The following is a 14238-nucleotide window of genomic DNA, read 5'->3' on the forward strand; positions in this document are numbered from 1 at the left end:
AATTAGTGGCATCTAGCAGTGAGCTTTTAAATAGCAACTGACTGGATACCACTTGCCTTCCACCCTCCCCTTCCAAGTATATAGGGGAAAGTTCTGTTTCAGCAAAACTCAAGACACAAAAAAAACATCCTTATGAACATTATATTCCATTTCTGCCATATTCAGCCAATGAATCCTCATGAATCTTAAACAATGGACCTTTCAACTCTCCTATTGTCAATATCACAAATAATCTATGTGTGAGGAATTAAAAGTTAAGTTTCCAATGCAGCAGATGCAACAGATTGCTGAGTTTCTCAGGTTGTTGTCACTAGACTCTTTTTGGAGTTGAATGCAGCTCATTGTCTCATGTTGCATTTACTGCACAACACTTATGTCCAGCACCCAATTACTTAAAAACAGTCTGCTGAAACGACTCAGTCCGGCGCCTCTTCGAGTCATCACTCTTGAAGCAATGGACAGCGGTCACACATGCGGGCCGCTTTGCTCAGAGCTTAGAATAAGAGTGGCTAGGAATGTGGTACAAGGCAAGCCAACTTCTGCAGCCTGGCAACTAAGTGAGCAGCCCCAGTGGTTGTCTGAAGAGAGGGGCGTCCATGTTAGCTGAATCCACCCACTCATCCTTCCACAAAAGCCAATATCCAGATTGAATTTCATACAGAGGCATATTTCAAACTGGCAGAGCTTAACATGCACATACACACATATATACACAGAGGCAACAGTTGCACTGGCTGAGTGGCCTGTCCTTGCTCCTGTGGTCTAAATACCCACAGATATTTATTGTACTTGTCTAGTTAAGCCTCAGTGTCTTTGGCCCCATAAGCCTCATTTATTCCAACTGACCCATGGCACTGTACTGGTTTCCATTTTCCCACGGGGAGCCTGAAAGACAGGCAGCACATGTGTTATCACCCTTCGGGGAGATTACGCTACATATCAGCCCACACAACACACTGCGTTTGTGAATGCTTGCATCATGGGCGTGTTTGTTGTGCCGGTTTACGGACACATGTCAGTGCAAACTGTTTCACCAGGAAAAGTGACTGACATGTCATGCTGGATTATGAGAGCAGACGTTGATTTGTTGGAGGTTTACTGCAGTGTGTGAGGACTTGTTGTGTGTGTGAGATTTGTGTTTTTGTAGATTCCTAAAGGGGGAAATAAACAGAGAGATTAGCAAAGCATTTGTTTGTGTGTGTATTTCATTTAATGCTGCTCAGACAGTGAGTAGGAGGATAAAGAGAGGAAAGGTGACACCTTTGACACACACATTTGCAAACACACTAACTCATTCCTCTCCCGTATGGAAATATTTGTTTTATCTCCAACTCAGCTCCTCTTTAAAAAAAAAATGCAACATCTGCTCCCACCAAATGTTTACCCACATTAAAAGGAAACTCTTCAAGGAATATGAATAAAATTTTCTTATCCTAAATCAGATTATATTAGTTTGTGCTACAAAAACAAAATCTTAGTCAGTGTCCGTTGGATGACTAAATATCATGCATTTTCGAAATGCATGTTAGTTTTCAATTTACGTTCTGTATCGGCTGCAAATATAGATTTGGGATGAAACTGTTGATTTAAACATGAGCCTCACACTGTAGGTATGGAGCCAGGCAGTGTTTGTAATAGTATCAGTGCTCACTGGGCTTATTTATAGTGGGATGTAATTTAGTGTGGTAAGCTAGTTAGACTACATTTGTGGCTAAGGGCAAATAGACATGTTTTTTCTTCGCGGGATAGGACAGTTTTCCTGCTTTCCTCTTCCTACAGACAATAATAATGGGGTTATGAATATGTAAATTACAAAAGGGCAGCGTTTGGGGGGCAAAGCATTTTATTTGATTTCAGATGGACCTCTTATGCAATTATGAAAATGCAAATTACATTGAGCTGTGAGCTGAAATGGAGATGGAATACAGTGTACACCGCAGCTGCACGGGTCCCTCCTCCGCTCTGGTGTCTTACAGTGAAGTCAACCGTTCCTCCAGGCTGTCTCCTCATCAATAAACTGAGCTGAAGTGATGCTAGATTTCATGTTTCCCAGTCTCTGAAATTTGTACTCATTTGCAAGTCTGTCCATGCATAATAGACATTTGAAAAAAACCTTCCACACTCAAACATATGTATCTTTGTTACTTCACTTGAATGCCTGACCTTCTGGTTTGACACTAGGAGACTGTTTTCGTCTGCAGAAGGGGAAAGTTTTTCTATGTTCACCTTAAAGACGTGCAAGTAAGAATTAGTGACATCAGAAATAGTTTGGAATCCAAGTGTGGTCCAGTATGCAGCTTACACAAGTGCGATGTGGAAATTTGAAACCCCCAGCACGTTGAGAATGGACTTAATGGTGAATCAGTTAAACCTTTGAATGGAAAAAATATTTGCATAGGGGAGACCTGGGATGGTGGTAACAATTTTGTTTGAGCATGAGCATCTCAGTGGTTGTTCGTACTAGATCTTGAGAAAGGCACACTTGTGTTCTGATAATAGGAAAATGGTCAATAGGTTGTTTTAAACAGATGTAGCCACAGTTAAAAACCCACATATATGCACTAATTTTGGTGTAAAAACAGTATAAGCTAGCTAACTGTTTTAGCATTTTGGCTTGATGGTAGCATGAATGCAAAGCATCAAATTAAACAAAAAGAATGGAAGTCACATCATTTTATCTACAATACAACAAATACTAGGCAAGTTTTTTTTGTTACCGAATTCACAATGTGGCACAGAGAGACATGCCACATCTCTTGTGACCTCAAAAAAGAAATGTGACTGTATGATATTAAAGAGCTCTTTTCTGATTGGTCACACCGACAGTTTTATGTCAAAACCTAGTGCTACAACAATCACCACTCTCCCCTATTCACAGATTCTGGATTATTAAATGGGAGAAAGAATAGATGTGGTTCTCCTTTTTTTAACTGGGTATATTGATTTTATATTGAAGAAACACACCAGATACAAGCCATCATTTCAAGCACAGTATTTTTGTATATCAAAAAACATGTCTGGAATGGGTTTTTGATAGTCAAGTCATCATTTGAGTCATTTATCAAGCAAAAATGGCAAATATTTGCTAGTTCCAACCTTTCAAATAGAAGGATTTGTGGCTGTTTCTCTCTCTCTTTTTTTAAAGCACTGTGATTTGTGCTGAATTGCTTGTTTTATCTGAGGTGTTTGTCAGACAAAACAAGCAAATTTGCAAGACATTGCTTTGGACTCTGGGAACTTGTGATAACCATTATTTGCTAGTTTCTGAGAGATTATAGGCTGTAGACTAAATACATGCTCTAAATGTGAATAATCAAATCTGCCTTAAAACTGTGTTTCTGTGCAGTTTGTGAATTACAACAAAAGAAAATACCCATCCCTAATAAATAACTGAGGGTTGGAGGAAATTAATTTCATGATACCCAGTGAATCTGTGCAGCTCTGACCTGCCTGGAACCGCTCTGCTGCTCCACGCCTCCAGCAAACACCACCGCTGTCTGCTCTGACAACAGGCCTGCTGCTGCTGTGTGTCGTGTGCGTGTGGAATACTAAGTGCCGTGTGTGTGAACGCCGGGCCTCGGGGATGTGTTTGCGTCAGAGATTGGCAGGTCCCGAGGGAGTTAGCGGCGAGTGATGCTGCTGTTCATGAATCCTATGAGGAGTAAAATAAGTTTGATGGAATCCGAAGCGTGGCGAAGTGTGAGTCTGGGAAATAACCTCAGCAGTGTTTCAGCCGGTGCAGGGCTTCTTAGGGATGAAAACGGGAGGAGAGTACGCAATGGACTGTTAATCATGGGCCTGGTGAGACGGATGTGGAAAGATTTGACTGAAATATCATTATTGAGCCGTCTCTCTCATTTCCTTCTACAATACAATTCCCATTTTTCTTGAATCCTAATGAAAATTCACTTCCTGGGAGGTGAAATGACACCAGCCTGGCAACAGATTCTGGATCACTGGGTCTCAGCAGGCTGTCTGGAGGAGAACAGGCCTCCCATGTGCGTCCCACTGGCTTCAGCATTAATGAACTAATCAATGGGATGGTGTTCTCACCATGTGCTGAATATATTATTTTAAGTGTTCCCAGTAGCCCCTCAGCATCGTCTAGTGTTACAGGTATCATTCATTCTCACAAGCATTACAGTCTGATGAGACTCAATATCTGATCCTGATAATCAGTGATATATCCTGTAGAAAACATGGAACATCTGAGTGGCAAGAAAAGCAGAGATACTGAATGTTTGCTGCAGAATACTCACCTCAGTTGAAATATCAGTCCAACAGCATTATATAGTATTAGTGGCAATGAAAAACAGGTAGTTTGAAGGTTTCCTGGCTCTTAAAATTGAGTGAAGTAAATGTTCTAAACAGAGCATGTCTTTAAGCTAAACTTTTAAGCAGTGTTCTCAGATATTTTTTATCTAACTCTGGTAATAACCGAGAACGGGGATTCCTTTCTTTTCATTCAAAGCCTAATTTTAGTTTAATGATCCTCTCATATTTTCCTCCAAAATCAAGTTAGAAGAGCTTTATTTTATATTAAGTTGTAACTTTAGAGCGAGTTCAAAAGCAGAGTTTCACTGCCCTCTCTGGATGGAAGTTTGGAATGTGTACTTTGTGTGTGTGCGTGTGTGTGTGTGTGCGTGCGTGTGTGTGTGTGTGTGTGTGTGTGTGTGTGTGTGTGTGTGCGTGCGTGCGTGCGTGCGTGCGTGTATGTGTGTGTGTGTGTGCGTGCGTGCGTGTGCGTGTGCGTGTGCGTGTGTGTGTGTGTGTGTGTGTGTGTGTGCTGGCACACCCTGGAGTACATTTCTATATCACTGCAGCAAGATGAGAAGTTAAAGCACTGGAGGTCAGCAAAAAGAGATTATCAGCTGGTGTTAAAGGTCCAGTGTGTAAGATTCATGTGGATTTATTGATAGAATATAATAACCACTGTCAGATGAAAAACCTTGTATCTCCATTTTTCAGGTTTTTTTTTTTTTTTTTTTACATAAATCAATGTTATTGGCCACCCTTTACGTCTGTCTGTGGGTTTTACAAATATTGAACATAAAATTTAATAATACTTGAAAATGCTCAAAAGGCTTTGTGACTGAACTGTGTAACTGTCCTAAAACTGTCAGCAAAACATCATAACTCCACTGTGCCTCCATCTTGAATGGAGAGCTGGACAAATGGGAGAAGTTAGCCTTCAGAGTTCGTTGCCAGAAGCAGAATCTGTCTGCTTCAGTTATTTTAATTTTCTTGCATTCCCTTAAAAGCAATGGTTTTGGACAAACAAGGTTTTTGACCAACAACAGCATATGTTATAAATATATAAATAAAAATGTTTTGTTACCTTAAAATGAGCCCTTTATACCTACAAAGGGCGTGGGTCCTCTTCCATGGTGGCTGCCATGTTGCACCACCATGTTTCTACAGTAGTCCACAATGGACAGACCAAACACTGGCTTTAGATACATCCTTTTGCATTTTGCATGAGTTTCGTGGCCAACATAGGTTATATGCACTTGGAAAAGGAGACTCAGATGAGGTGTTTTCATTCTGCACGCTCACCACTTATTCACACTAAATCCTACACACTGGTCCTTTAATATCAGGCTGAAAAGCAGAGTTTCACTGCCCTCTCTAGTTGAAAGTCTGGAATATTACAGTGTGTTAACACACCCTGGAGTACATTTCTACATTGCTGCATGATGAGAAGTCAGCAAAAAGAGATTTCCAGCAGGTGTTAACTTGCTTTTTAAAGAGGAGTGCCACTGAGTTTACACAGAAAACTCACACAGTCCTATTCATCCTGTGAAAACAGCCAAATTCTGTCTTCTGTGGTGCTTTGTCAAGACTGAGAAAAAAAAAAAGAAAATCCTGGGGATGTTGTCAGGGTTATCTCAGCTTTGGGCTGACACTACAAGTTTATAACTGTGTCTGCGTTACAAACTGGGGCTTTGAACTTGTGGAATGAAGACACACTCAGTTTGAATGTTCTAGTTAACTGTACATCACTGCTGATTTAAAAGCTGTTGCTTTTCTCTGCTGGGCATGCTTGTCGTTATGGGAATAGATCATCATGACTGTGATTTTTTTGCAACCTCAGCAGTATCTGCTGACTTCCCTTTAGCGCACAGCTTAGTTCGCTCACCAGAGTAGCTTCAGTCTCTTTGCCCGTCTGTGACACAGTAGCTTTCAGTGTCGATAGGCTGTTGGTCATGACATGTAGTGCTGTGGGCTGGACATTGAGCAAGACTACAGGCTGCATCTGTCAGTTCTAGTAATCATAAAAATGCTGTATATTGGAGCTGCTGATCCCTAGCATTTACCAGGCAGGGATGGTCTAATGAAATAATGTTACTGGTTGCATTATGGGAAATGTAGGATCCAGCTTTTTGGTGTTAGATCCATACTGGAGACTAAAAGTTAGAATATCTCAACTTCACCTTCAACAGTTTTGACCCTGTGGTGCTCCAGTAGCTTGGCATTTAGGCTGTCAGTTTTCCACAGTGGCCATGGGTTCAATTCCAGCCTGCAGCCCTTAAAGGTATATGGTCCACCACTCTGTCACCCTCTTTCCTGTCTTCTCAGCTGTCCTATTTGTATAAACACAATAAATTAATCTGTCTTCTGTGAGCCCCAGTTTATATATAGTTGGAGTACCCCTCTAAGTGTCATACACAATATTGTGTTTAAAGATTGGATATAAAAACAGTTTATCTACAAGAGAATGAAAGTTGCTGAATCTGAATGCAGGATTTGTCTTTTCATCGTCAAAGAAAGAGAAAGAGAGCAGCAGTGGTTGAGTGAGCTAGAGAGTGGGTGAAGAGAGGGAGTGGCATTAGCGAGAACTAAGTAGTGAGACAGAGAAATAAAAGTGGTATTTTCTGATTGTTTCACAGCAGTTGGTGTGTGTGTCGCTCAGCTCCGCCCTCGGTCAAACAGAAGAACAGACCTCCAGCTGTTTATACGTCAGTGACACAGAAAGTGAGCAGAAGAAAGAGATGGAGACAGGGATATAATCTGGTTGTTATAGAGCCCCAACTTCACACCCAGTGCCCAACGGCTGACACTCCGAAACAAACAGGAAATACAGGCACAGGCTAGGATCTCTGCAGATACAGACGCCGCATTCAACTCCTAAATGAGTCAGACTCATATTGTGCATATTAGTCCGTCTCACTTCATTCACAAAAACTGGCATCTGGTGAAAACTTAATATTAGACTAAGAAAAGTGCCACCCGTCAGTGTTAGTGCCAAAAGGATTGAGTCATTTTTCTCTTTGATGGTTGTTCAGACTGTGCCCTCCATGCACAAACCCTGCTACCCTCCTCCCAGAGCTACTAAAAGAACAGATAAGAGCAGCTTCAAAGGCACGGCTGCTTTTTCTGCTCTGATCCAAAAGCAGGCAAATGAAGGACAGGAAGATTTGAGTAGCCAAATAGCTTTGGGGTGTGTCGCAAGCATGTAGACGGCTTTCCATGGTAGATGTGATTGATTTTTGCCGTCTACAACCATTTAAGGTTGCAACCGTGCCAACAGACCAATCATACCACCTTAAAAAGCTCTAAGTTCTTCATCGAGCATCTAATTACTTTACAAAGACCACAGAGTGTTTTCCTCCCCATAGGGTTTCCACAGCAGTGGGATTAGAGGTTTCATTTCAAAGTGTTCCACACAGATTTTGTTTAATCAGTGGACTCAAGCCTCTGTTTTTTAGGGTGGCTGGCAATCAGAGTTTTAAAGACAGGATTTGTGTCCAGGATTTTTTTTTTTTTAAAGACAGCTGGGTTATCAACGCCAGAAAGCCGGGGTGTTCTCTCTAATCTTAATACCCAACCAGAGACACCCCTGCAGCTTCAGTGACTGAGAGGAGAAGGCTATCAGATACCCCAGGCTAAGATTCAGGTTTTTACTACCTAAAGCTGCTGCTGGACAGAGCTAAGTGTGTGTTTGTGTCTGTCTGTCTGTATTACACTATATGATTTCACTTAGTCTCAGGGGTGGATATCAGATGCAGCACTGCTGTTATCCGCAAATGAGATGAGGCCTGCAAGAGTAAAAAGATTAGGGCTGCACCCAACTCAGAATTTTGTCAGTGAAAGCAGCTTTGGCCGTCCGTTACGAATATTCAATATTTGCTTTCAGTTCAGCACCACACTGATCTCCTATATCAGCCTACATGAGAATGTTTCTGTGATGTAAAAACATCATATTTCCACACAGTCCGAGATAGAGAAAGTGTATGTTCTCCTGCCTGTAGTTCAGCTATAAAATCCCAGCACACTGCGGAGCAACTGTCAGCAACTGCAGCACATCACCTGCCCTGTGCACTCCTCGGTGTGCTGGGTGCACGTCACCTGCACTCACTTTTTATCACTCTTCTCCACTTCCATCACTTTTGTGTTTTGTGGTAATTTAGAGACTCAGTTTGTTAAATTTATAGCCTGCCATGCACATCAGAGCATGCTGTCACAAGGATTTATTTAAAATATACATGCCAGCTAATATAGCATATAGCTATAATTTCCCTTATTTATAATTTCTCATTGTGAGCTTATGTATATATTAACTCTGGAGTGAGCAGCAGCCTGGCTGAACTCACCAGAAGCTCATTTCTCAGCACCGGTCACCAGGTGATTCAGCTCCTGTGCTGTTTTCCAGTCACACGTAGAGCTGATCTTCATAATAACATCATGACTTTAAAGCTTATAATGTGTTCCTGGATAAAAAGCAGACCCTCGCTCCATCCTTCCTGTCTGTCTGCTGCTTGTCCCTCACCCACTCTGTAGAAACAGCTGACAGATATGTGCAATACAGTTTAAAATAATTACAACCACAAACAGCACTGATACCATTTCTAATAACTATAGCAGAGGAGCAGATTGTCATATTTCATCATGTGGAGGAAAAAATCTGGGGAATTGAAACTCCAGGACAGCGGGGGGGAGAGGGAACAGACTTAAGAAGAGTTGGAAAGCAGGGGTGCATATTTCATCATTTATCAGATAACTGACAATGAAATTTATGTCACAAGCGCACTTGTAGACACAAAAAGTATAATACTAGCTTTAGAGTGCATTAAAGCCACAACTTACCTGAAACCGATCCCAGCTGTAGGTAGAAAATGAGGTTGGAGGAATGTAGTATGTTTCCACTGCAGGGACCAGGGTCTAAATTAGGTTCTGGGGACATTATTTTATCCCTGCAAGTCCCTGCTCAGGAGGTAGTACTTTCCAAATGTACAGGAACTTTGGGGGTGGGGCTTGCAGTGCCTAACATTTCTGATTGGTCAAGTACTCACAGCTTTTTGATCCAGACACCAAATCTTCGGCCACAAGTTTGGGTTTGCTAATTGTGCTTCAACACATCAACACAGAGTTACAGAAGAAAGTATTCGACAAGGGGGCAAAGGTCAGAGTCTGAAAAGACGACAAAGTCTTGGCATTATGGAGCATTTATGCTAACAATGAAATCCAGCAGAAATTGCTTATTGTTGGTGCAGTGTTGCACAAAGAAAGACACCTGTTCATTGCTTTATATGGTGTCATCATTGTATAGTTGCACTTAACCATGATGTGTAAAAACTAGACTCACAAGTCAGTCTCTAAACACTTCTTTTAATGGAGAATAGGGACAGTCTTCCAAATTTTGTTGCCAAAATGAATGCAATTAGAGAGACAAAAACACTAACAATTACGGAAAAACTTGATAGCTGAACTAGCCCACAGACTTTAGGGCAACCCTACAGTATGTCAAGCAGCTACCTTGCATTTAGAAAGTCAGTAAACTAATTTGCCTCTTCTTCATAGGTCTTTAGACCTTGGTGAAAATGGGCTAGAGGAACCTTTTAGTTCCTTGAAAAGTAGTTCCTTGGATTATAAGTACCTGGTACTTTGGGTGGAAATGTGGCTTTAATGACGATTTCCCTTTAGTAATTACAAATCAGATGAACTGCCCATGATGATGATTTCAGTTAATTATAATCAAACAATACAACTCAAATTAAATATTTGACCAAACACTATATTATCATCCATGGTTTATGACTTAGAAAACTAACAAAGTTCTGCAGAGTCATACTTTGCTGCCATTGCTTAATTTTAGTTGCATTAAATCATGAGACTTGTATCACATCTTGGATCATATGCATATCATGCCAGCCTAAAGGCACTTTGAATGTCAAACAGAACACAATGAGTCACATTTAAATAAGAAAAGCTGCAGAAAGAGAGTCCAAACTCATTTCCACTGTAACGCTGCTAATGTATGAAGACAAAGTGAAAGCTGCTGTGTGGCTCCTGTAGCCTTTGGTAGCGGTGTGCTGCCTCGTATGATTGATCTGCCTGAGGTTGGTGAGGAGACAGTGTGTTTCTCTGCCAGCCTGAGGGAGCAGGCTGTGGATTATTCCTCTTTAATCCCTCAGTTTTACATTGCTCTTTTCCTCATTTCCAGCCAGGAGATGAAATGTGGTTTTCATTTCTTTTATTCCTCAGCATGAATGTTATCTTTACACCTCTGTCGAGACTGTGTGCCGGGCATGTTCCAGGGGCTTTTGAGCCGGCAGTTTAAATGCTGATTGGCTGGAGGGTGCCCGCTTCGTTACCTCTCCAGCTCCTTTTTGCAGGCATTTTAATTACCACAGAGAACCCAGGCCTTTCTTTCACTTTGGCCAGCCTCAGGACTTTAAGCGAGGACACAACCAAGCTCATTACATTACTGTACTTCTGGCAGCGAAAGCTCCTTCAGCTTTATAAACTTGGTCCAAACTTTTTTGTCCAAACAATCTGGAGGCCTTTCTGCCTGAGTATCGTGGTTACAAAAGCAGTGAATGTGGCTTGTAAACAGTGTTGATAAGCGTTCTGTGGTTATTTGTTACTCCTACACAATTAACCAATGTCTGTGGCCTTAATCAGGATTTCTCTCAGTCACATTTTCCTCCCACACTGTCTGCTCCCAGGCTCCTAAAATGGTTGCTGCTCTTTTTCTTTTTTTTTTTCTTCCTCTCTGGCTCGGCTGCATCACAATGTGGGCAAAAATACATGAACCTTTGACAGGCGAGTAAATTGGGATTTTGTAAGATGGTGGAGCTCCATGCTATTGCTTTTCTTTGATCAATTATTAAGCATTTGTAACTTGCCTACATGCTGCCAAAGCTGTGATGACACAGCATGGTACTACTCACTACACTCCCCTGCGTAAGTGTCAGTTCCACTGAAATGGCTGTTATCTTGCAAAAGAAAATATGTGCCATAAAATAAGCTATTGAAACTGTGTTTACAGAATAAATAGCACCAAAACTGAATTTACTTAACTTTTGTTTGTGACATGTTTCTGCATTTTTAGCTAATATATTTGACTGATATAACTGTGACGCCTATGATCATTCTAAATACAGGCACCCTGCTCAAAGCTGAATACTTTGGATCAAGTGCAAAATGGGGCTGGATGATTGGGTTAAATTTTGCACCTGGCTGCCACAAGCCTATCAACTGGTAACTGTCCATATATTCGTCCCCACTCCCACCTCCTCACATCCTCCCGAGTGTCAGCTGGGAGAAGTTTGCAAGCACCGATTTCACTAGATTATGCTCAAATTATATTGCGCCTATTTTCCTTATTATTCCTTACCTTACTTAGAAAAACAAAATAAAAATGCAACACACAAAACCGTCTTGGTTACTCAATCCACTGTTCCAGTAATCACCAACAAAGACTAGCTCAGTTGTTGCGTACTGTGCTGCTGAATGAGAGTGTCGCTGACCCGCGGCTCTCACTTCGCTGACCATTAAATTAGCAAAATAAAATTTAAAATCGCCCCCCCAAAAAAATCGACCAGCGATGGAGTCAGCCGCTCAAAATAGAAAACTTGCATTCAGCCAAAACCAATTCAGTATGTGTCCTTTCAGAATTTCACAGCAATCCGTCCAATAGTTGTAGAGATATTTCAGTGTGGACCTGTCCCTAGAGCCACGTTGCTAGTGTGGTTAAAAACAGAAGAAAATCAGTTAAGATAATTATAGGCCCACTGCATCCTTCATAATGAGATCACAAACAACATTTGGCATGTGATTGTCCCATTATAAGAGACTGTATCTCTGCCTCTAATGAGTTTATAATATGCCTGTAATGATATTGATTACAATGGGAGCTACATTTTCGAGTGACGTGAATGAAGTTGACCACAATGGGCGCTGATGTGTTGCAGTGATATCTTGTATGAATGAATCAAGCCACACTAGGCGTCACAAAGCTGTGGACCAGTGCAAACTGGTTATGAGTGGCCACCTCATCCCCGTTAGCGCCTCTCTATTCTCTGTTAGTGGCTCCCTACAGCCACAGCTCTGAATAATTCAACAAAGCAAAAGAGGACTGGCAGTGCTGGAGAGGAGATATGGATTGAAGATGATCTCAGGGCATGGGTACCAGGAAATTGACTTTTTGACGTCAGAATAAGCCGGAGAAGTGTGCTTGAATGTTTGAGTGCGTGTATCTCTTACGTTCGCGAGCGGGCGTGGGAGTGTTAGTCACTGTGTCAGGAAACGGAGCAGGAAACGACAGTGTAAGTGAGGGTCTCTCGCTTTGAAACCCCTTCCTCCTGCTCTTGCAATATATTTTATTAATTCATAAATTCTCTGTGAGCCCTGAACTGCGGCATCTCTGCAGCATGTTCGACCGTAGGCGTTAGCACATCTTCATTCTGACAGAGTTTCATCTCTAGAGACCACACAAACAGTTGGCTTGAATGATAGCAGCCTAGCAGGCACACGCCGTCTTGACATTTGAGTCTAGTTGATTGAGCAGGGCTGTGGGTGTGATTCAGGTGTCTCCACAGTTGAATATTTCACAGCGCTGCCTGAGTTATGACTTGCAGGCAGTGGAGAAGGTCAGTCCTGCTGCAAAAAGTTTGTGGAATTTAAAGGAAGTTCTCCATTGATAATCTCTGAGGCTCCCCAGTTTACTAGCAGAGCAAAGAGTTAAAGCAGCTGTATGAGATGGCACATACCCTACAGTTCAGAGAGAAGCTTTCACTGTCACCGGACCTTAAATAAAGGCTCATCCAAGTTTGTTTAGCTTAACTTTGGTCATGATAGCAGATGCCAGTGTCAGCCTGTCAGTTGGTCCATCACTTTTTCAAACTAAACTATCACTGATAACAAGGATGGACTGTAACATGATGGATTGTCATGGAATTCAAGGCCACCGCTTGGATTTGTCCCTGAATGCTGCACTCAAAGTTCAAATTATTTGAACTCCGACCTTGTTTGCAGCTGATCTTTCAAAGTGCAACCACTGAGATAACAGTTGTAGTCAGGGCTATGAGATTTGTGAACCATATAGTTTATAAACTTAACTAAATCCAATGCTTAAGTTAGCTTACCTGTTTGTATATGAGGAAGACAGGACACAGTGGTTGTAGCGCTGTGCTGTGCCTCTCTGCGCCCTACCTTGCGCTGAGCCCAGGACAGGTTTCTTATCATCTGAAGGCCCCTTTAGTCTGAAGATAAACTACATGTTTGCTCATACACCCCTACGCATCCATTTGTAGCAATGGTTGTGCACATGCTCAGAAATTAACACTAAGCAAACGCAAACGTGTGGTTTAACAGCAAGTATACTGTCTCTGGCCTTAGTCTTGTTTTGCATTGTGGCATTCAGACATGGTTAGATTCAGGTAATAAGGAATAGTAAATAACTAAAGGCACTCGGAGAGCACAGACCTCAGTCAAGGCCAACAGTCCACTCTTTTATAAAATGTGGAGGCTAACCCAGAGAATTACAGGTACCCATAAATGTGGATTGTCATATGGAGTTATTGTATTGCTACAATTGTCTTTTTTTAATATTGAACTTTACTGACTTCTGCTGGATCAAGACCAAATGCCGTATCTTTCACAAAGCGAAAAATAATTAGTATATCTACCCTGAGATTGGATCTGCTCCAGAATTTATTGCTTGGCCCATGCTACACCTTCCACCAAGTTTCATGAAAATCAGGACAGTTTTTCCATAACCCCGCTGGCAGACAGATAAAAAGGGCATCAGAACCATAACCTAAACAATGAGTCCTCCTACGTTATTTCTCTTAGTGTCCTGACTCTAAGTACTAAGTTATACACACACAGATACACTGTTTGGCTGGTAGATCCTGGTGCAAATGTCATCAGATGAAAGTTCAGCATGGGCTGCTGTGACATCTACTGTGTTTTTGCAAATGCAATCTTTGCTTTTCTTCTGATCGAATATTA

At 41.6% G+C, this 14238-nt stretch overlaps 1 protein-coding gene across 2 annotated transcripts in view; it reads left to right on the top strand.

Moving 5' to 3' along the window:
* zdhhc8b (zDHHC palmitoyltransferase 8b) overlaps positions 1 to 14238 on the top strand; it is a 96973-nt gene that overhangs the window by 61841 nt on the left and 20894 nt on the right. The gene's annotated exons all lie outside the window — the stretch shown is intronic.

Source organism: Lutjanus erythropterus, chromosome 10 (assembly GCF_056507025.1).
Source record: "Lutjanus erythropterus isolate fLutEry1 chromosome 10, fLutEry1.hap2, whole genome shotgun sequence".
NCBI lineage: Eukaryota > Metazoa > Chordata > Actinopteri > Lutjaniformes > Lutjanidae > Lutjanus > Lutjanus erythropterus.